Source organism: Amblyraja radiata, chromosome 33 (assembly GCF_010909765.2).
Source record: "Amblyraja radiata isolate CabotCenter1 chromosome 33, sAmbRad1.1.pri, whole genome shotgun sequence".
NCBI classification, from domain to species: domain Eukaryota; kingdom Metazoa; phylum Chordata; class Chondrichthyes; order Rajiformes; family Rajidae; genus Amblyraja; species Amblyraja radiata.
The window spans coordinates 29,797,864-29,821,885 of NC_045988.1; the positions used below are offsets into that span (position 1 = coordinate 29,797,864).

General features: G+C 43.3%; 1 long non-coding RNA gene across 1 annotated transcript; it reads left to right on the forward strand.

The window, feature by feature from the left end:
- The first annotated feature begins 356 nt into the window (after positions 1 to 356).
- On the forward strand, positions 357 to 12,041 carry LOC116991232. Its single transcript, XR_004416716.1, has 3 exons — positions 357 to 500; positions 11,485 to 11,490; positions 12,024 to 12,041. It is a non-coding gene; the product is annotated as an uncharacterized LOC116991232 (long non-coding RNA).
- Positions 12,042 to 24,022: the final 11,981 nt, after the last annotated feature.

Genomic DNA, 24,022 nt, shown 5'->3' on the forward strand with positions numbered 1-24,022 from the left:
TACGGCACATACGGAAAAAGAGTCCCACATCAGTGCTGCTTTGGAAAAATACAGATTGTATCTCAATAGTTTGGCAATTCTGGATATATCTAATGTATTTGAGTTAAAATGGAAGCAGCATACCAAAAAGTAAAAATTAGGAATAGTAAATTTGCACTTAGAAAATAGAAAATAGAAAATAGGTGCCGGAGGAGGCCATTCGGCACTTCGAGAATAACACATTGGGAAAAATTATTAGATTTACCAAGTATCCCACGACTCCAAAGATAAGCATAAAATCTCTCTTGCAACAGATTCCATAGGCTAACGGCCAAATTGATTCGAATCAATTATATTTGAAAAACAATTATATATTTCAAACAAATTTAAATTACGTTTTGGATTTTTTTGTCAAAAGTTTAGGTGTCCAATCCTCATCTGAATCGCTAGATTCGCATACTTGGGTTTGATGTCTTCTGCTCCAATTTGTCATAAATTCTGTCTTTGGTACATTTGATCCTGTGAAAAATAAAACATGCTCATAATTTGTTATGGCCAACTTCATTAAACTAACCCATGCAAAATATCTGTGGATACATCAATTTGCAATGTTATCATTATAACTATTTCCTTCAGAATATTCATGCTATTATTCAATTGATCATGTCTACTTGACGAAGACAGCAAACAACCTTAAAATTATTTTTCCGATTTAAAAAAAAATCGACCAGCATGAAGAATATGATGGATGAGTATGTGTATATTTCAAGGTCAGAAATCACAATGAACAATCTTTCAGTTTTACCCATCTCTGTGGTAAGTGAAATAGATTAGAATCTTTCTTTCCATTCATAGAAACATAGAAACATAGAAAATAGGTGCATGGAGGAGGCCATTCGGCCCTTCGAGCCAGCACCACCATTCATTGTGATCATGGCTGATCGTCCCCTATCAATAACGCGTGCCTGCCTTCTCCCCATATCTCTTGACTCCACTAGCCCCTAGAGCTCTATCTAACTCTCTCTTAAACCCATCCAGTGACTTGGCCTCCACTGCCCTCTGTGGCAGGGAATTGCATAAATTCACAACTCTCTGGGTCTTAAATGACCTCCCCTTTATTCTAAGACTGTGGCCCCTGGTTCTGGACTCGCCCAACATTGGGAACATCTCTCTTGCATCTAGCTTGTCCGGTCCTTTTATAATTTTATATGTTTCTATAAGATCTCCACGCCAGGTTGATTGCATTCGTCGAAACTGGGCGGACCACATGAAGGTTGCAATCTCCCACCCCACAAATCTGCTGGGTGTGCTCATTTCATCAAAAGTGGCATTACAAATCTTACGGGTTGACACACCTTGACTTCACAAGGCATTAATATCTCAGGCAGGAGTTGATGTCTTGGAACCTTTCCAATTTTCCAATGACCAGTGTGTGTGCACATAAAAGTGAGGGCAGGAACAGATACAGCAACATTTAATTCTAAACATTATCTTTCAGAGCGGGCATTTCCTGTTCTTTCCAAATGGCCCCTTGTGTGACATGGAGCAAAACGTGGAGAATGGTGTGGTTCCATGCACCCAATCTTTATGGTGCCGAGGCCACAGGTTTGGGATATGGTGTTATAAAAGTCTTACCACAAAAAACTCCAGTGCATTATGGAGATAAATAACAGTGCATTTCAATGAATTGATATCAGAGAACGAGATCACGAGGGATTCATTGCTGGTGAGTGTTCAAGGGGAAGCCAATAGAAGTTATGTTATCAAAGAACAGGAATGTTAAATATCCTCAGATATATTGTCAAAGTAATCCCATGGTGCCTGAGTGGTGGCGCCATCGAGTGTGGCAGCCTCGCCAGCAGCTGTCCACCCTTTCACCCTTTTTGTTATTTTTAGTCTGTCAAAAGGTGTCTTTTTTGGAGGTCTTTTAGTCTTTTTTTATGTGGGAGATGGGGGGGGGGGGGGAGAGAAATATTAGCCTCAAACATTCACCCAGTTTCTCCCTCCACAGGTGCTGCCTGGCTTGCTGATTATCTCCAACAATAACCATATAACCATATAACCATATAACAATTACAGCACGGAAACAGGCCATCTCGACCCCTCTAGTCCGTGCCGAACACATAGTCTCCCCTAGTCCCATATACCTGCGCTCAGACCATAACCCTCCATTCCTTTCCCATCCATATAACTATCCAATTTATTTTTAAATGATAAAAACGAACCTGCCTCCACCACCTTCACTGGAAGCTCATTCCACACAGCTACCACTCTCTGCGTAAAGAAGTTCCCCCTCATGTTACCCCTAAACTTCAGTCCCTTAATTCTCAAGTCATGTCCCCTTGTTTGAATCTTCCCTACTCTCAGTGGGAAAAGCTTTTCCACGTCAACTCTGTCTATCCCTCTCATCATTTTAAAAACCTCTATCAAGTCCCCCCTTAACCTTCTGCGCTCCAAAGAATAAAGCCCTAACTTGTTCAACCTTTCTCTGTAACTTAGTTGCTGAAACCCAGGCAACATTCTAGTAAATCTCCTCTGTACTCTCTCTATTTTGTTGACATCCTTCCTATAATTAGGCGACCAAAATTGTACACCATACTCCAGAATTGGCCTCACCAATGCCTTGTACAATTTTAACATTACATCCCAACTTCTATACTCAATGCTCTGATTTATAAAGGCCAGCACACCAAAAGCTTTCTTTACCACCCTATCTACATGAGATTCCACTTTCATGGAACTGTGCACAGTTATTCCCAGATCCCTCTGTTCACCTACATTCTTCAATTCCCTACCATTTACCATGTACGTCCTATTTTGATTTGTCCTGCCAAGATGTAGCACCTCACACTTATCAGCATTAAACTCCATCTGCCATCTTTCAGCCCACTCTTCCAACTGGCATAAATCTCTCTGTAGACTTTGAAACTCTTCTTCATTACCCGCAACCCCACCTATCTTAGTATCATCTGCATACTTACTAATCCAATTTACCACACCATCGTCCAGATCATTGATGTACATGACAAACAACAGTGGACCCAACACAGATCCCTGTGGCACCCCACTCGTCACTGGCCTCCAACCTGACAAACAACCATCCACCATTACTCTCTGGCATCTCCCATTCAGCCACTGTTGAATCCATCTTGCTACTCCACCATTAATACCCAACCATTGAACCTTCTTAACCAACCTTCCATGAGGAACCTTGTCAAAGGCCTTACTGAAGTCCATATACACAACATCCACTGCTTTACCCTCATCAATTTCCCGAGTAACATCTTCAAAAAATTCAAGAAGATTAGTTAAACATGACCTTCCAGGCACAAATCCATGTTGACTGTTCCTAATCAGACCCTGTTTATCCAGATGCTTATATATATTATCTCTAAGTATTCTTTCCATTAATTTGCCCACCACTGACGTCAAACTAATAGGTCTATAATTGCTAGGTTTACTCTTAGACCCCTTTTTAAACAATGGAACAACATGCGCAGTACGCCAATCCTCCGGCACTATTCCCGTTTCTAATGACATTTGAAATATTTCTGCCATAGCCCCTGCTATTTCTACACTAACTTCCCTCAATGTCCTAGGGAATATCCTGTCCGGACCTGGAGACTTATCCACTTTTATATTTCTCAAAAGTGTCAGTACTTCCCCTTCTTTGATCAATGTATTATTTTTTTCCATTTGTGGTTTTGCAGTAGCCACTGGGTGCTGCTCGCCGGCTCCTGACTTCAGTGTGGGGGAAGCCCATGATAGTCACTGTCTTCTTTGCCTCAAATGTAGACACTGATGTTTGTTGGTTGGAAGCTGCAATCTTGAATCTTGACAGGCACCATTTTGGGTCTGGACCTTTTAGGCAGATCATGCCTGACCTGCACTTTAAATGCAGTTTCCTCTCTTACTGTGATATGGTTTATTACTTCTTAGTATCAATTATATGTTGATCTTTCTCGAATGCAATTAGCAGCATTTTTTTCAACCCTTGAAAAATATTCTGAGTGAAGAAATATCTAATTTCTATCCTGAAGAAGTTACTCTTTATTTTAAGTTGTTGACACTTTAACCTGGAATTGTCTTGTATTAAATAACCAATTGATATTTTAAAATCTGTTTTGGAATTAATATCTGATGATTACACATTATGCACCAAAATGTATCAGGTACAATGTTTGGTATTCCAGGATGCTGACAAGTTCAAAGATACGCACACACACACTGGCAAAGACTGGCCGCCAGGATATTCTGTTATCATCACTTCTTCAAGATCAAAGTTGAGCCGCCAGGGAGAAATTTGCACTGTCAGCACTGCTTAAGGCAAATGTGAACTGCAGAAAGAAGCCTGTGATCACCACAACTCCTCCTCCCATTCCGAATCCGACCTTTCTGTCCTGGGTTTCCTCCATGGCCAGAATGAGGACCACCGGAAATTGGAGGAGCAGCACCTCATATTTTGCTTGGGCAGTTTGCACCCCAGCGGCATAAACATTGACTTCTCCAATTTCAGGTGGCCCTTACTGTCTCCTCCCCTTCTCAGCTCTCCCTCAGCCCTCTGATTCCTCCTCTTCCTTTCTTCTTCCCGCTCCCCCCCCCCCCACCCTTCATCAGTCTGAAGAAGGCTTTCAGCCCGAAACATTGCCTATTTCCTTCACTCCAGAGATGCTGCCACACCCGCTGAGTTTCTCCAGCATTTTTATCAACCTGCCATTTCTCCGCCCATTTCCGCATCTGATCTTCATCCCACCATATCTTCCGACATCTTCCTCACTGTCTGCAACTCCTCGAATCTTGGTGTCATCAGCAAACTCACTCAGCCACAGATCGGCAGCATCTTCACACATGCGCTCTGATGGAGGGACAGCGCATCCTGGACATTTTTGCCGCTGTAAGTAAAATAAAGCACTTGAGTTCACCGTGTTATTGTGAATGTCGGAGTGGTCACTGCCGAACCCAGCTCTCTTTCAACGCCACGCACCCTATCTACTCATACTGCCTCCTTCAGTGAGATGAGAAGCTGGACCCTAATATCCCACTGCACATCAATTCTGTCAATGAAGAAGGATCTTGACCTGAAACGTCACCCATTCCTTCTTGGTCAAGTATGAATATTGCTTTCTTTAACTTCAAGTACACCTGCGCTCGCTCTCTCTCCATCCCTCCCCCACCAAAGTCACACCAGCTTGAAGTCTTGAATTTACATGGCTTGTCAGGTCTTGAATTTTCGTGGTTTTAATGTCTTGAATGTTCGTGGCTTTTCATGTCGAATTTTCGTGGCTTTTCACTTCTTGTATTTTCGTGGCTTTTCACGCCTTGAATTTTCATGGCTTTTCACGCCTTCAATTTTAGTAGCTTTTCACGCCTTGAATTTTCGTCGCTTTTCGTGTCTTGAATTTTCGTGGCTTTTTATGTCTTGATTTTTCGTGGCTTTACAGGTCTTGAATTTTCATTGCATTTTTGTGGCATTCAACGTCTTAAATCTTCGTGGCTTTTCACGTCTTGAATTGTCATTGATTTTCAATCTTGAAATTTCGTGGCTTTTCAAGTCTTGGATTTTTTATTTATTTATTTATTTATTTATTAGAAGTAGACATATTATAAAATGTAGTTACATATTATAGTAAAAAAAAACTTTTCATATACATCAGTCATACATTATTAAAATTTTCCATTATCAATTACTTCTGCTTCTAGTATTTTTATTTTTTATAGAAAGCGAGAAAAAGAGAGGGTAGAAAGTTACAAATAAAAAAGAAAGCAAAAAAAAAAAAAAAAAAAAAAAAAAACAAGAAACAACACAACAGAAAAACAAGGGAGGTGGAATGGGTTACCTGTAATACATCAATGGAGATAGGTTCGTAGGTTATAAAGTATAGAGTATAGTTTTTCATCTGTTCCTGAGTTCAAGTTTCAGCTGGGTCCTCGTGCTGTGCCAATCTATCCCTTCAGATAGTTAATGAATGGAGCCCAAATTTTATGGAAAAGATCTTGTTTGTCCATTAAGACAAGTCTAATTCTTTCTAAGTATAGGGTCTCCGACATTTCCGTAATCCACATTTTAATTGTGGGGGTTGTAGGGCCTTTCCAAAATTTTAATATTAATTTTTTCCGGTTATTATACTGTAATTGAGGAAGTTTCTTTGGTTTGTTGTGAGTGTTAAGCTTTGTTCTGATATTCCAAGTATTATTAATTTTGTGTCTGGGTCCAGTTTTGTATTAATAACTTCTGAAGTTATTTCAAAAATATCTGTCCAGAAATGTTTAAGTTTTATACAGTTTGCAAATGTATGTGTTAAATTAGCCTCTAAATGTATACATTTATCACAAATAGGAGAGATTTGTGGGAAGATTCTATTTAGTTTTATTTTAGAGAAGTGTAGTCTATGTAAGACCTTGAATTGTATTAAAGTATGTCTGGCATTTAATGAACATTGATGTATTTGTTGCAAACTTTCGTCCCACATATCTTTCGTGATAGGATGACCTATTTCATTTTCCCATTTGTATCTATATGGTTCGGTCGGTGGTACCTCGTTATTTAGTAAGGTGTTATAAATATAAGCTATTAGTTTTTCAGTATTAGGATGCTTGTTCAGACATTCATCAAGAATTTCTGATTCCCTATTCCTGTAAACTTGTGTATTAGATTTAACATAATCTCTAATTTGTAGATATCTGAAGAAATTATTTGAGTGCAGTCCATAATTCAGTTGTAACTCTTGGAATGAAAGAAAAGTACCTTTCCCATAAAGATGTCCTATATTTTTGATTCCATGATTTTTCCATTGTGTGAAACCTTTGTCCATAAAGGATGATTTGAATAAAGGATTATTTACAATGGGAAGGCAGAGTGGTATATTATTCAATTTTAAATCTTTTTTTATTTGTTTCCAAATTCGTATTCCACTATGTATTATGGGGTTTTCTTTATAGGTTTTTTTGTGCAGTTTTGTGGGGGCAAATATGATCGGTCCAATTTCAAAAGGTAGACAGTCTTCCTTTTCCATCATTAGCCAATCTGGTTGTTGGTCCATCTCTTCCAGCCAAATATTCATGTTTTTAATATGGACTGCCCAAAAATAAAATAAGAAATTTGGCAAAGCCAGACCTCCATTTATCTTTGATTTACATAAATGTTTTTTACTTATTCTATGATTCTTATAATCCCAGACAAAACTTGTAACAATGGAGTCGACTTTTTTGAAAAAAGTTTTTGGGATATATATCGGAATTAATTGAAGTAGGTACAGCAGTTGCGGTAAAAAAAATCATTTTTATAGCATTAATTCTCCCAAGCATTGAAATGGGGAGTGTTTTCCAGTATTGAATATTCTTATGTAGTTTATTCAGTAAGGGTGGGAAATTTAGTTTAAATAAAGAGGTATATGTCTTAGTTACATAGATTCCTAAGTATTTAAATTTATCTTTAACTATTTTAAAAGGGGATTGTTGTATTGTATGTAAATTGAATTTTGTTATTGGCATGATTTCGCTTTTATTCCAATTGATTCTATATCCCGAAAACTGACCAAATTGAGTTATTAGATTTAATAGGTTTAGAATACTAGTTTCTAATTTTGTAATATATATTAGTATATCATCTGCATATAAGGAGATTTTATTCCTTGTGTCTCTAGTATTGTATCCAAATATTCCTGGATGGTTTCTAACGATTTCTGCTAAGGGTTCGATTGCAAGAGCAAATAATAGTGGGGAGAGTGAGCATCCTTGTCTACAGCCTCTAGAGAGATTAAATTTAGTTGATAACATTTTGTTTGTTAATATTCTAGCTGTTGGGTTAGAATATAACAATTTAACCCATGTACAGTACTTCTCTCCTAGTTGAAATTTTTCCATCACCGAAAATAAATATGGCCATTCTACCTGGTCAAATGCTTTTTCAGCATCTAACGAGATAATTGCTAGCTCTGCGTTAGGGATTCTATTGGAGTATATAATATTAAATAATCTTCTCAGATTAAAAAATGAATACCGTTTGGGGATAAACCCTGTTTGGTCAGGATGTATTAATTTACTGATCACTAAGCTCAATCTATTAGATAGAATCTTAGTTAATATTTTCTGATCAGTATTTAAAAGGGCTATAGCTCTGTATGAACCTGGGTCTTCAAGATCCTTGTCCGTTTTTGGTATAAGTATGATTGTTGATTCATTTAGAGTTTCTGGGAGTTTCTGTTAAGTATACGCGTATTTGTACATTGTCTGTAGGCGTGGGGAAAGCAAATCATAAAATTTTTAATAAAATTCCGAATTTAGACCATCGGGTCCTGCCGCCTTTCCGTTTTTTAAGGACTTTATTGATTCTTCAATGTCTTTTATCGTAATTTCAGCCCCTAGCAATTCTCTCTCTTTCTGATCTAGACCCGCAAACTTACAATTCTGTAAAAATGTTTCCATTCCCGTTGATTGTTCTGTTATTTTAGATGAATACAATTTTTGGTAGTATTGTAGAAATCTATCATTAATATCTTTAGGCAGTGTTAATGTTTCTCCCTTATCTGTTCTAATTTTGTATATTGTTTTTTCCCCGTCCAATTTGCGAAGTTGACGCGCTAATAGTTTTTGTGGTTTGTCACCAAATTCAAAATTTAATTGTTTTGTATGTTGATTAAGTTTTATAACTTGGTCTGAATAAATCTTGTTTAATTTATATTTCAATACTGCAATTTTATTGTGTTTTATCGTGGATGGTGCTGCTGCATTTTCTGTGTCTAATTGCTTTATTTCCATTTCCAGTTTCTGTTGGTTGGCCCTATTCTCTTTATTAAAAAATGATTGGGAAGAAATTAATGCTCCTCGTACAAATGCTTTAAATGTCTCCCAAAGAAGGGAGGCAGAGATTTCAGGGCTATCGTTAGCCTCAAAAAACATTTTAATCTGTTTTACTAGATATTCATTACATGACTTATCTTTTAAGATTTGGGGATTAAATCTCCATTGTGACTGTGTCTCTGCCATTCCGTTTACTTTGATCATAAATGTTAATGGGGCGTGGTCTGAGATTATGATGTTATGATATTGTGAGTTATAGGTGAATGGGATAAGTTTTGAATCTACTAAAAAATAGTCTATCCTTGAGTAAGTTTTATGTACTGGTGAGTAAAATGAATATTCTCGGCCCGATGGATTTTCAATTCTCCAAACGTCCTTAATATTTGTGGTATTAATGTATGAATTTAAAAATTCACTTGATCGAGATTTTAGTTTTCTTTGAGTTGATGATCTATCCAAACAAGCATCCAATGTACAGTTTAAATCTCCACCGATTATTAAGTTTTGTTGTGTACCTTCCGGGATATTGTTAAGAATTCTCTTAAAAAACAGAGGGCTATCAAAATTTGGTCCATACACATTGAGGAGAGTCACCTTTTTTAAGTATAACTCCCCTATTATTATAATATATCTGCCTTCAATGTCTTCTATCGTTGATATATGTTTAAAGGGTATACCTTTACGAATTAGTATTGCAACACCTCTTGATTTATGTGAGAATGAAGAATGGTACGCTTTAGCAATCCATTTTGCTTTCAGTCTATGTTGTGCTTCCTTTTTAAGATGTGTCTCCTGGAGAAATATTATATCTGTTTTCAATGATTTTAAATGTGCTAACACTTTGCCTCTCTTGATAGGTTCATTAATTCCCTTAACATTCCAACTACAGAATTTAATTCCCTCACCCCCAATTTTTATATTCATGTCTTGCATCTTGTGATTAAGTGGTAGAGCAGATGATTCAGCACACTCAACCCTACCTTATACTTGAACTTCAGGTAGATGAATTTTAGGTCACGTCTGTTTTCCATCCGAACGTATCTCCTTAAATAAAATATGCAATTCCATTCCAAATACAAAATATAATGTGATATAAGATAAAAAAAGGTGATAGCTAATATGGTTAGTAAAGTGTGGAAAGTAAAAAAGAAAAGCAACTACAACTACAATTAGTGCAGTTAGTGATAGCCACCCTAATGTGGCTAAGCATCTATGGACTTCCGTAGCTTTTGGTTTATAAAAATACTAGCTCCGTGCTTTCCTTGAAAGGAAAGTTTCCAATTCGATGCATACAATTTGTGGGGGGGAAAGAAATATTGATTATATTCCATTAATGGTATAATTAGTAGTCTCAAATTGAAATATTAGTTTTGTATAATATAAACATTTATCTAAGAATAATCAAAAACGAAAACATCAGAGAGAGGGCCATCAAACATTTCTCATTATAAAATACCCGAATCATACTTTACTTATATTTCATACTTTTAATTAATTCTTAAATAATCTAAATAATCTTGTTATCATTAGTTAGTGTTAGTTAATATTCTTGATTATTAATAGTTGTTAGAGGTTAGAGGTTAGTACTAGAATGTTAGTATTATATATCCGTTGCAGGAAATATACCCAGTTCTTATTGCGAATTTTAGGCAACTCTTAAATATAATAGTTTAAAGTTTAGAGTTCCATATCTTCTCTGCGAGATAGCAGTGTCCGAGTAGGTGTTAAGAGTTGAATATTTTTCAATCTTTGATCTTGTCTTCGACTTTCTTGGCAAATTCAAATGCTTCCGTGTGCTTGTTGAAGAAGTATTCCTTCTTCTCGTAACTGACTCTCAGTGTTGCGGGGTATAACAGTCCATATCTCAGATTCTTTATGTTCTTCAGTATTCTTCTTGTTTCTGTGAACAACGCTCTTTTCTTAGCAACTTCCACGGGGTAATCTCTGAATACGCTAATCTTGTCTCCTTCATATACAAGATTTCTGCTTTTGCCAATTTTCCTCATCATGTCATCCAATACATGGTCATATTGGACCTTTACTATCATTATTCTTGGTCGGTCGCCCACCTTTGGGCGACCCACTCTGTGCGCTCGGGCAAGTAATGGCGCCTGATCCAGGTTCAAAATTGTTTTCAGTACTTCTGCAGCAAATTCACGGGGGTCACGAGTCCCCTCTCTGCCTTCCTGGATACCCATGATTCTTAAGTTCTGACGTCTCTGTCGTCCCTCCAAGTCTGTACATTTTTCAGTTATTTGATACAATAACTTTGATAGGCGTTGGTTCTCAGTGATGAGTTGTTTTGTAGTTGCGGTGCTTGCCTCAGCAAGTTCCTCAAGTTCTTTTACAATCTTGTAGTGTTGGTCTAATGTCAGGAGAATAGGTTCAAGTTTAGACTCAAATCTGGATTCCATCTTATTCAGTTTTCCATTTACTTCTTCAGCGTTTTGAGTCATATTTCTTTCAATTTCTAATTTCCAGTCCTCAAGGACTTCGTGTACAATCTCTGTGACCTCTTCTTTAATTTGTTCTTGCATTTCTTTTTTTAAAGATGTTAGCTCCTTTTTAACCTCTTGAAAGTTCTGTCTGAGATTTTTAAGTTCCTCCTTAAGGAATGTTTTTAATTCTTCTTTTAATTCTTGCATCTCAGTCTTATACTTCTTCTTTGAGATGTCTTCTCGGGATGTTGTTAAACCTGAGGCCGAGGCTCCAGTTGGGCCTACCTCTTTAGACTTGCCGTTTTCTGCCTTGTGGGGGGGAGTATGTTGAGTCGACATACTGCCGGTGTCGCGCGCCTGATGACGTCACGGGCTTAGTACAAAACAATCGGTCCCGGTTTCTGCAGGTAGGATCTGTCTTTTCCTCCCGTTTTTTCGTTTTTTTCACGGAGCTAGTTGGCGCGAGTCTCTCCTACTCCATAGCGCCACCGGAAGTCCTTGGATTTTGTGGGGTTATTTTCACGTCTTGAATTTTCGCTGATTTTCACATATTGAATATTCGTGTCTTTTTATGTCTTGAATTTTCGTGGCTTTTCACGTCTTGAATTTTCGTGGCTTTTCACGTTTTGAATTTTCGTGGCTTTTCACGTCATGAATTTTCGTGACTTTTAATGTTTTTAATTGCCGTTGCCTTTTACGTCTTGAATTTTTGCGGCTTTTAACATCTTGAATTTTCGTGGCTTTTCAGGTCTTGAATTTTCGTGGCTTTTCATGACCCGAAACGTCACCCATTCCTTCTCGCCAGAGATGCTGCCTCTCCCGCTGAGTTACTCCAGCATTTCGTGTCAATCTTCGGTTTAAACCGGCATCTGCAGTTGCATCCAACACTGTTAATAATTTAAGGTACACAAAAATGCTGGAGAAAAACTCAGCGGGTGCAGCAGGACAATGGCTCTGTAGACCAGCAGTTTTGTTTGAGCCTTTAGGTCTCGGTCTTCAAAGACTCTTCTCCTGAGTCTGGCATAGGCCCCGATGGCACAACTCAGGCGATGGTTGACCTCAGAGCCGATGTCAGCTTTTGAGGAAAGAATGCTGCCAAGGTAGGGGAAGTGGTCAACGTTTTCAAGAGTGGTGTCGTCCACTCCAAGCGTGGTGTCGTCCACATCAATCTTCACTGGTTGGGTGTAGGTTGATGTGGGACCTGGGTCTAGGCCCATGGGACTATATGCCTTGGCAAAGACATTCAGGATGCCCTGGAGGTTTTCTGCAGAGTGTGCTGCAATGCGCAGTCGTCCGCTTGCAGAAGCTCCATGATGGCGGTGTTACTGACTTTGCTCTTGGCCTTCAACCTGTTAATTGTGATAATGTGCAGGGATCGTTGGTCAGTGTGGACTCGGTGGGCCTGTTTCCGCGCTGTATCTCTAAACTAAACTAAATTATTAACAGTGTTCAAGAAGGAACTGCAGATACTGGAAAATCGAAGGTACACAAAAATGCTGGAGAAACTCAGCGGGAGCAGCAGCATCTATGGAGCGAAGGAAATAGGTAACGCTTCGGGCCGAAACCCTTCTTCAGACTGATAGGGGGTGGCAGGGAGAAGGAAGGATAAAGGAGGAGGAGGAGCCCGAGAGCTGGGGGATGGGAGGAGACAGCTCGAGGGCTAAGGAAGGGGAGGAGATAGCAAGGGTTAACAAAATTGGGAGAATTCAATGTTCATGTCCGCGGATGCAGGCTCCCCAATCGGAATATGAGGTGCTGTTCCTCCAATTTCTGGTGTTGCTCACTCTGGCAATGGAGGAGACCCAGGACAGAGAGGTTGGATTGGGAATGGGAGGGGGAATTGAAGTGCTGAGCCACCGGGAGGTCAGGTAGGTTCTTGCAGACCGAGCGGAGGTGTTCAGCGAAACGATCGCCCAACCTCCGCGTAGTCTCTCCGATGTAGATCAGCTGACATCTAGAGCAGCGGATGCAGTAGAAGAGGTTGGAGGAGATACACGTGAACCTCTGACGCACCTGGAACGACTGCTTGGGTCCTTGAATGGATTTGAGGGGGGAGGTAAAGGGCCAGGTGTTGCATTTCTTGCGGTTGCAACGGAAAGTGTCCAGGGAGGGGGTGGTACGGGAAGGGAAGAATTGACAAGGGAGTTGCGGAGGGAGCGGTCTTTGAGGAAGGCAGACATTGGGGGAGATGGGAAGATGTGACGAGTGGTGGGGTCACGTTGGAGGTGGCGAAAATGACGTAGGATTATTTGTTGTATGTGACGGCTGGTGGGTGGAATGGTAAGGACTCTGCCCTTGTTGCGAGTGCGGGGATGGGGCGAGAGAGCAGTGTTGCGGGGTATGGAAGAGACCCTGGTGCGAGCTTCATCTATGGTGGAGGAGGGGAATCCCCGTTCCCTGAAGAATGAGGACATTTCAAATGCCCTGGTGTGGAACGCCTCATCCTGGGAGCAGATGCGGCATAGGTGGAGGAATTGGGAGTGGGGGATGGAGTCCTTACAGGAGGCAGGGTGGGAAGAAGTGTAGTCCAGATAGCCATGGGAGTCAGTGGGTTTGTAGTGGATGTCGGTCAGAAGTCTATCACCTGCGATGGGGAGAGTGAGGTCAAGGAATGGTAGGGAAGTGTCGGAAATAGTCCTGGTGTATTTGAGTGCCGGATGGAAGTTGGTGGTGAAGTGGATGAAGTCAGTCAGTTGTGTGTGGGTGCAGGAGGTGGCACCAAAGCAGTCGTCGATGTAACGGAGGTAGAGGTCGGGGATGGGGACCTGGTACGTATTGAACAAGGATTGTTCGACGTACCCGACAAAGAGGCAGGCATAGCTGGGGCCCATGCGTATGCCCATAGCTACGCCTTGTGTTTGGAGGAAATGGGAGGAGTCAAACGTGAAGTTATTGAAGGTAAGGACCAGCTCCGCTAGGCGGAGGAGAGTGTCAGTGGCTTGGTATAGGTTGCTCCTCTGGTCGAGGAAGAACCGGAGGGGTTTGAGGCCATCCTGGTGGGGGATGGAGGTGTAGAGTGACTGGACGTCCATGGTGAAGATGAGGAGGTGAGGGCCTAGAGAATGGAATGCGCGGAGGCGGCGGAGAGTGTTTGAGGAGTCTTGAACATAGGTGGGAAGGGATTTGACCAAGGGGGATAGTATGGAGTCAAGGTATGTGGGGATGAGTTCGGTGGGGCACGAACAGGCAGAGACAATGGGTCTACCGGGACAGTCAGGTTTGTGGATTTTGGGGAGAAGGTAAAAACGGGCCGTGCGGGGCTGGGGAACGATGAGGTTGGAGGCTCGGTCGGGCAGGGCGTGGAAGTTGATGAAGTCGGTGATGGTGCTGGAGATCGTGGCCTGGTTCTCGTCAGTGGGGTCATGGTCCAGGTGTAAGTAGGAGGAGGTGTCCGAGAGTTGGCGCGTGGCCTCAGCTTTGTAGAGATCGATGCGCCAGACTACCACGGCACCTCCCTTGTCGGCTGGTTTGATAACCCAATCTGGGTTGTTGCGGAGTGATTCGCAGGGTGTCGGTAGCGGCCTGGAGGAGGGATAATTTGAGGTCCTTGGTGGAGTTCAGGTGGGCCAGGAATTTTTGATTGAAGAGGTGGATCTTCCGGCGGATAAAATATAGTTGGGGTCCGTTGCAGGTATGGGTTAGTGAGGCCCGAAGTTCAGGGAGTGTTAATGCGAGGTCCTGTCCTTGGTGGAGTTTTTGCCACCTCCAACGTGACCCCACCACTCGCCACATCTTCCCATCTCCCCCAATGTCTGCCTTCTTCAAAGACCGCTCCCACCGCAACTCCCTTGTCAATTCTTCCCTTCCCTCCCGTACCGCCCCCTCCCTGGACACTTTCCATTGCAACCGCAAGAAATGCAACACCTGGCCCTTTACCTCCCCCCTCGAATCCATTCAAGGACCCAAGCAGTCGTTCCAGGTGCGACAGAGGTTCACCTGTATCTCCTCCAACCTCTTCTACTGCATCCGCTGCTCTAGATGTCAGCTGATCTACATCGGTGAGACTAAGCAGAGGTTGGGCGATCGTTTCGCTGAACACCTCCGCTCGGTCTGCAAGAACCTACCTGACCTCCCGGTGGCTCAGCACTTCAATTCCTCCTCCCATTCCCAATCCGACCTCTCTGTCCTGGGTCTCCTCCATTGCCAGAGTGAGCAACACCGGAAATTGGAGGAACAGCACCTCATATTCCGCTTGGGAAGCCTGCATCCGCAGGCATGAACATTAAATTCTCCCAATTTTGTTAGCCCTTGCTGTCTCCTCCCCTTCCATATATAACCATATAACCATATAACAATTACAGCACGGAAACAGGCCATCTCGACCCTTCTAGTCCGTGCCGAACACATAATCTCCCCTAGTCCCATATACCTGCACTCAGACCATAACCCTCCATTCCTTTCCCATCCATATAACTATCTTTCCCATCCATATAACTATCCCCTTCCTTAGCCCTCGAGCTCTCCTCCCATCCCCCAGCCCTCGGGCTCCTCCTCCTCCTTTTTCCTTCCTTCTCCCCGCCACCCCCTATCAGTCTGAATTTCCTTCGCTCCATAGATGCTGCTGCACCCGCTGAGTTTCTCCAGCATTTTTGTGTACCTACGATTTTCCAGCATCTGCAGTTCCTTCTTGAACACTGTTAATAATTTAGTTTGGTTTAGAGATACAGCGCGGAAACAGGCCCACCGAGTCCACACTGACCAACGATCCCTGCACATTATCACAATTAATAGGTTGAAGGCCAAGAGCAAAGTTAGTAACACTGCCATCATGGAGCTTCTGCAAGCGGACGACTGCGCCATTGCAGCACACTCTGCAGAAAACCTCCAGGGCATCCTGAATGTCTTTGCCAAGGCATATAGTCCCATGGGCCTAGACCCAGGTCCCACATCAACCTCCACCTAACCAGTGAAGATTGCTGTGGACGACACCACTCTTGGAGTGGACGACACCACTCTTGAAAACGTTGACCACTTCCCCTACGTTGGCAGCATTCTTTCCTCAAAAGCTGACATCGACTCTCAGTCAACCATCGCCTGAGTTGTGCCATCGGAGCCTATGCCAGACTCAGGAGAAGAGTCTTTGCAGACCGAGACCTAAAGGCTCAAACAAAATTGCTGGTCTACAGAGCCGTTGTCCTCGCCACCCTGTTGTATGGAGTTGAGTAATGGACTACCAACAGCTGGCACCTGAGAACCTTGGAACAATACCATCAAAGATCCTTACGAAAAATTCTGAGGATCAGCTGGGGGGACAAACACACCAACATCAGCGTTTTGGAGGAAGCCAACATGACCAGCATCACCACCACAATAATGCAGCACCAACTTCGATGGACTGCCCATGTCATCCACATGTCCAACACAAATCTCCCTAAACAAATCCTGTACTCTCAACTGAAAGATGGTCGGCGAGCCCCCGGCGGGCCAAAGAAAAGCTTCAAGGACAACACCAAGACCAGTCTGATGAAATTCCACACCACATCAATCAACTGGGAGTGCATTGCACTCGACATGCACTCCTGGAGGAAGTCCGTGTAGGTATGAGCTGAACTTCACAAAATGGAACCATGCCGTGTCGCAGGGACAAAGCGACAGCACCGTAAGGAGAGAAGGTGGCTAGACAACTACCAAACTATCAGATGTCAGGACTTTCATATGAAGAAAGACTGGATAGACCCGGCTGGTACTCGCTAGAATTTAGAAGATTGAGGGGGGATCCTATAGAAACTTACAAAATTCTTAGGGGGTTGGACAGGCTAGATGCAGGAAGATTGTTCCCGATGTTGGGGAAGTCCAGAACAAGGGGTCACAGTTTAAGGATAAGGGAGAAATCTTTTAGGACCGAGATGAGGAAAACATTTTTCACACAGGGAGTGGTGAATCTCTGGAATTCTCTGCCACAGAAGGTAGTTGAGGCCAGTTCATTGGCTATATTTAAGAGGGAGTTAGATGTGGCCCTTGTGGCTAACGGCTAAAGGCTAAAGAGAGAAAGCAGGTACAGCATACTGAGTTGGATGATCAGCCATGATCATATTGAATTGAGGTGCAGGCTCGAAGTGCCGAATGGCCTACTCCTGCACCTATGTTCTATGTTTCTATGTTTCTATGTTTCTATGAGAGGCAGGTGAAAGGGAAACGAGAGGTATGGGAAGGTACAGAACAAATCAGAGCCCGAAACGTTGGCCCAGGAAAGGTGGAGCCCACAATGGTCTATTGGTAGTCATGGAAGAGATGCAAACAGGGAAACTAGCAGAACAATAAAGTGGGGAAGGAACAGAGAGAGGGAAAGCAAGGGTTACTTGTGATTAGAGAAGTCAATGTTCATACCGCTGGGGTGTAAGCTGCCCAAGCGAAATATGAGGTGCTATTCTTCCAATTCAGTTGTTTGTAACTATGAAACACCAGTATTTAGCTAGCTATCCAGTCTGTAGCCATGTAGCTAGCTACCTAGTTATCTAGTTGGTAGCTCAGTCTTGCTATCTACCTAGCTATCCAGCTAGCTAGCTAGCCATCTAACTAGCTACCCAGTTATACATCTAGCTGGCTCAATTGTGATCATGTGTGATCATGCTTATTTCGATATGTTAAGGGAAAAAGAGTAGCAAAATCAAATGTGGGTCCCTTGAAGGCAGACACGGGTGAAATTATTATGGGTATCAAGTCAAACTGTAATGAAAGGTAATACCTGCCTCCAAGTTAAAGGGGGAGGAGTATTATGTATGACCCCATCGGCATAGTGGCTCCTGTTAAGCAAAAGGGAGCGATTCTAGTACGCAGAGCTTTCCAAGAAGCAAAAGAGGGAAGCTGTTCGGTCAGAGACACATGGGACATGGCACTCTCAGATGGACTCAGGGAGGATGCAATTAAGCTCTTTGAAGAGTATGTACAACTTGGAAAAGTCAAGTTCGTCAGGGCACTGACTCCCTCTTGCTCCGCAACTGAACCCTTGGGGATCACCTTTTCTGACGGAAGTGAGCACACCTACAGTGATGTACCTGAGATGGGATTCAGACCATGGCCCAATTGTCAGACTTGTGGAATCCAAGGCCAAGTTAACTCTCTTGGACCACAGAGGAGACGCTGTTAAAGCATAGATGTGCGGAGCAGTGTTCGCCTCACGCTTGAGGAAGTATTTTGAGCTACACAGTCGAATTCAAGTGGAGAAGTGGTATCATCTTGTGGATAGCCAAACAATCCTTGGTGCAATACAGCGGGAAAGCTACGGATTTCAGACATTCTTCACCAATCGGATTGGAGAGATTCAAACAAGCACCAACATTCAGGACTGGTGGTGGATTCCTGGCCCACAAAACATCGCTGATGTAATCACCAGAGGTGCCAGCCCTCAAGACCTTGATCAGTATTCGGAGTGGCAAAATGGACTGAAGTTCCTGTGTTGCCTGTTAGTAAGTGACCAATAAAATCAGCTAAAGAACTGACTGCCACTGCCAGAGTGAACATCGAAAAGTTACAGAAGAAAGCTTTCGTTGCAGCACTATCAAGAGCCAAAGTAGAGAAACAAGAACCGGAACCAACAAACCCAAAGAGACCACCTGCAGGGTCAGCTATTCAGAACCTTGTTGATGTCAAGTGGTTCAGCATTCTAACTCAACTGATCAAGACAGTCGCATGGATTTGGAGAGCAGCGAAGAGGTTTCTTGGCAAGGAAAAAGCCCTAAACGATCCAAAGTGGGAGGCCATCTCTTTGACAGGAGTCATTACAGTAAGAGAATGAGAAAATGCTCTAAAATACATTTTTGGTGCTGCGCAATTGGGCACAACTTTCCCAAGCACCACAACAGATCGACTGGTAGCCTATAAAGACCAAAATTCTGGGCTGATGATTTGTGGTGGCAGAGTGCAGAGCTTTGAAGAGGATAAAGTTGCTGTTCCCATCCTGCCCATTGATGCCTGGTTGTCCATGCTGCTAGCTCGGGAGGCTCACAGGGAGAGTCATGACGGAGTGGCTGGGACCTTGCTTAAAATGAGAGGAAAGGCTTGGGTCATAAAAGGAAGGAGAATAGCTCAAAAAGTCGTTGATCACTGCATAATCTGCAAGAAAGCAAAGGCAAAGAAATGTCAACAAGTAATGAGTGATCTGCCGCCTGAAAGAACTGAACCTGCTGCTCCTTTTGAGTTTACCACAGTAGACCTCTTTGGACCCTACCACGTACACGATGACGTCAAGAAGAGGGTAAAACTCAAAGTCTGGGGAGTTGTCTTCTGCTGTATGGCCAACAGAGCCATCCACACAGAGTTAGTCAACACCTTATCAAGTGAAGGGTTTCTGATGGCTTATCAAAGATTCACAGCAATCCGTGGGCACCCCAAGAAGATCTGGTCAGATCCAGGCACCAATTTTATTGGCGCAAAACCAGTCTTAGAGGAACTATATAGATTTTTGGACAACCTGGACAGAGCAGCTTTGGAGGAGAACGCAGCTAAAAATGGAACAGAGTGGATGTGGAAAATCCATCCTGCTGATTCTCCACACAGAAATGGCGCTGCGGAAGCTGCTGTGCGTGTTGTGAAGAGAGCGCTCCAAAGTTTTGGAAAAGAATCGTCACTCAGTTATAGTGAGTTTCAGACAGCTCTTTACATGGCAGCCAACCTGTCAAATGAACGTCCAATCGACTCCAGGATACAAAGCCGGGAAGACTGCGTTCAGTACATCACACCAAATACTCTTCTGCTTGGCCGAGCATCTCAATGCGGAGACATCAAGACTTTTGACTTTTCCAGCTACCCCTACAAAAGACTTAGAACAATGCAGTCAGAGGTGAACAAGTTTTGGAAGAGCTGGAGCCAACTCGCCGGTCCTAACTTGTTTATAAGGAGCAAGTGGCACACCACTCAGAGAAATGTCACTGCCGGAGACATTGTCTGGTTAAGTGACCAAAATGCACTGAGGGGGCAATTCAAGCTGGGCAGAGTCGTCAGCTCCAATCCAGACCGCAAAGGCATCGTGAGAGACGTTAATGTAAGGATCTTTCCAAGTTACTCCATTCCTCTGACAAAGGCTTTGAAAGCAAGGGCAAGGAATTCCGCTCAGGGGAAGGAGAGGATCCAAGCCACGATTGTTCACAGGGATGTCTTGCTTCCAGTAGAAGACCAAGACAGCAATGCATCAGGAGACCAAGTTCAAACCTAGACTTCAAAGTTTGACTTTAAAGCGTCGATCTCCCAAGTGGTTCCATTGGAAGATCGAGTGGGAGGTGTCAAGTCAAACTGTAATGAAAGGTATTACCTGCCTCCAAGTTAAAGGGGGAGGAGTATTATGTATGTAATATAATTGGTGTTACCGGCCTCCAAGTTAAAGGGGGAGGAGTGTTAGGTATGGGATAATTAGGATAAGTAATTGGTGACTTGTGATGTCTGGGGCAAGTACGCAGGAGCAGAAAAGACAAGGTGGCATCCTGCAGTAAGGAAGCTTGTATGATTCCTCCCGTGTCCGAGCCTTTATTCAAGACTGTTTAAAGCATCCGAATACACAACAATTGGCGACGAGGATAAAAGAACGAAGATAAGAACAAGGCCAGCAAGAAGAATCGAAAACAAAAGTTAAAAATAGAAGTAGTATTTGGAAACAAGTGGAACAGCACCAAGCCAAATGGTTTTGAATTGGCGCCAAAAAGAAAAAAGGTAGGAACGGGAAGCAATAGCTCAGGGAAGAGCTAGGAAAACAAGCAGGGGCAGTAAGGGTTACCAAGCACGGTGTATCCAGGGCTGTGCAGCCCACAGCCAAGCCCAAGCAGCAGCCATAGACGTCGGGTGGGAGCCTAGTACCGTGAAGGCCACGGACAGTTCCAGAAAAGCCACCGACAAGAGGCTGAGTCTTCAGCCCAACTGGGAACAGTCAACCCGGTGGGGGGAGAAAGCAGAGAAAGCCCGGTCGGGAGCAGAGTCAGCCCGACCGTGAACAGAAAAGCGGACAGGCCCGCGAGAGAAGCGGAGATAAGCCGAGTTCCGCCCGGGGCTTTAAAAAAGGGCACACAGCACCGGAAGCGAGGAAAAAGGCGGAAGTTGACTTGCGGCTAAAAACTTGAACAGTATAATCTAAGAAACTGTCCTAAAAACTGCCGCGATCGCCAGCGAAGGCATGCAGGACTGATTATTTACAGCACCCGATTGGCAGCCAGTTTTTCACCTGCTAAAAGACTAAACTGTTAAATACCTTAAGACCTACAACATCCAAATGCCTTCAAAGTAATGGCTGAAGCAATAAATCAAGTGAAACTGTCAATTAATTGCTGAATCTGCCAAAATAAAAGGAGAAAAAAAAAATGGAAAATAAGTGGTTTGGTCATTGAGTGAAATCCAGTTCATCATTTCGGGGTGGATGAATCAGATCCCTTTCAAGCGGGGAATCTGCACAAAAACATTAGAAGACTTGACAATGGGCAACAAGGAAATGGTAGAAGAGTTGAATAGGTACTTCGGATCTGTCTTCACTAAGGAAGACACAAACAATCTCCCAGACGTACTGGAGGACAGAGGATCTAAGGGGGTAGAGGAACTGAAAGACATTTTCATTAGGCGAGAAATAGTATTGGGTAGGCTAATGGGACTGAAGGATGATAAATCCCCTGGGCCTGATGGTCTGCATCTCAGGGTCCTCAGGGAGGTGGCTCTAGAAATAGTGGACGCATTGGTGATCATTTTCCAATGTTCAATAGATTCAGGATCAGTTCCTGTGGATTGGAGGATAGCTAATGTTATTCCACATTTCAAGAAAGGAGCGAGAGAGAAAACGGGGAATTACAGACCAGTTAGCCTGACTTTGGTGGTGGGAAAGATGCTGGAGTCAATTATTAAAGAGGTAATAATGGGGCATTTGGATAGCAGTAAAATGATTAGTCCAAGTCAACATGGATTTATGAAAGGGAAATCATGCTTGACTAATCTTCAGGAATTTTTTGAGGATGTGACAAGTAAAATGGATGAAGGGCTGCCAGTGGATGTAGTGTATCTAGCCTTTCAGAAAGCCTTTGATAAGGTCGCGCACGGGAGACTGGTGACTAAAATTAGAGCACATGATATTGGGGTAGGGTGTTGACATGGATAGAAAATTGGTTGTCAGACCGGAAGCAAAGAGTAGGAGTGAACGGGTCCTTTTCAGAATGGCAGGCAGTGGCGAGTGAAGTGCCGCAAGGCTCGGTGTTGGGGCCGCAACTGTTTACCATATATATTAATGATTTGGAAGAGGGAATTAGGAGCAACACTAGCCAGTTTGCGGATGACACAAAGCTGGGTGGCAGTGTGAACTGTGAAGAGGATGCTAGGAGATTGCAGGATGACCTGGACAGGTTGAGTGAGTGGGCAGATATGTGGCAGGCAGTATAATATAGATAAATCTGAGGTAATCCACTTTGGCGGCCACAACAAGATTAGCTAAGGGGGAGGTGCAGCAAGACCTGGGCGTCCTTGTACACCGGTCAATGAAAGTTGGCTTACTGGTACAACAGGCAGTGAAGAAAGCTAATGGAATGTTGGCCTTCATAACAAGAGGATTTCAGTATAGGAGTAAAAGGTTCTTCTGCAGTTGTGTAGGGCTCTGGTGAGACCACATCTAGAGTATTGTGTACAGTTTTGGTCTCCTAATTTGAGGAAGGACATCCTTGTGATTGAGGCAGGTTCACGAGATTGATCCCTGGGATGGCAGGACTGTCGTATGAGGAAAGATTGAAAAGACTAGGCTTGTATTCACTGGAGTTTAGAAGGATGAGGGAGGGTCTTATACAAACATATAAAATTATTAAAGGACTGGACAAGCTAGATGCAGGAAAAATGTTCCCAATGTTGGGTGAGTCCAGAATCAGGGGCCACATTCTTAGAATAAAGGAGAGGTAATTTAAGACTGAGGTGAGAAAAAAACGTTTTCACCCAGAGAGTTGTGGATTTATGGAATTCCCTGCCACAGAGGGCAGTGGAGGCCAAGTCACTGGATGTATTTAAGAGAGAGTTAGATAGAGACCTCGGTACACGTGAGAATAAATTATTGAGGGGGAAATAGTTATATGAGATTGTTACGTGGATTGGTATAACAACACACCAAGCTTCAATTGTTGTTGGTGCTCATATTGTAGGCTCAAAGGTTCTTTATTAGTCACATACACGAATTGGTGTAGTGAAATGCGCATTGTCATTGCAGCACATAAAAAAGAACACATTATAACACAAATAAAGAAATGTAAACATAAAAAACATCCCCCCACAATGGTTCACATTATGCGGGAAAGCACAAAGTCCAGTCCCCATCCCCATGTCCACCCATAGTCGGGCCTATTTTGGCCTCCGCAGTTGCCTTTACGGACGGCCAATGCTCCAGGCCCTTCACGCCGGATGATGGTGCTCCGGCGTCGGGAGAATCTCACAGCAGCATGGGAAACCTGAAACGGCCGCTTCCTTACCAGAGACTGCAGCTTCCGAAGCCGACAGGCCGTGCTGGATCGAGCTGCACCACTGGCGGTCTTGGCGAGAGACCCCAGGCTCCCGATGTTAAAATTAGCGTCACCGCCGCTCTACAGACCCGCAGCTCCGCGATTTTCATCGGCGGTCTCAGCATACCGGAGTCCCAGCGCGGCGACCCGGGCAAGGCATCGCCCGCTCCGCGATAGCGCTCCAGCACTGTGCCACCGCCGAAGCCAAGGTTCTGGCCGGTCCCCTCCAGGCCTGCTAGTAGGCCGCGAGGACGGGTCGAAGGTGCTGCTCAGAGAAAAGCCACCTCTCCGACCAGATAGGGACCCTGAAAAGCAGTTTCCCCGCACATAAAAAAGATTACAGCTCCAAAACCAAAATATTTTAAC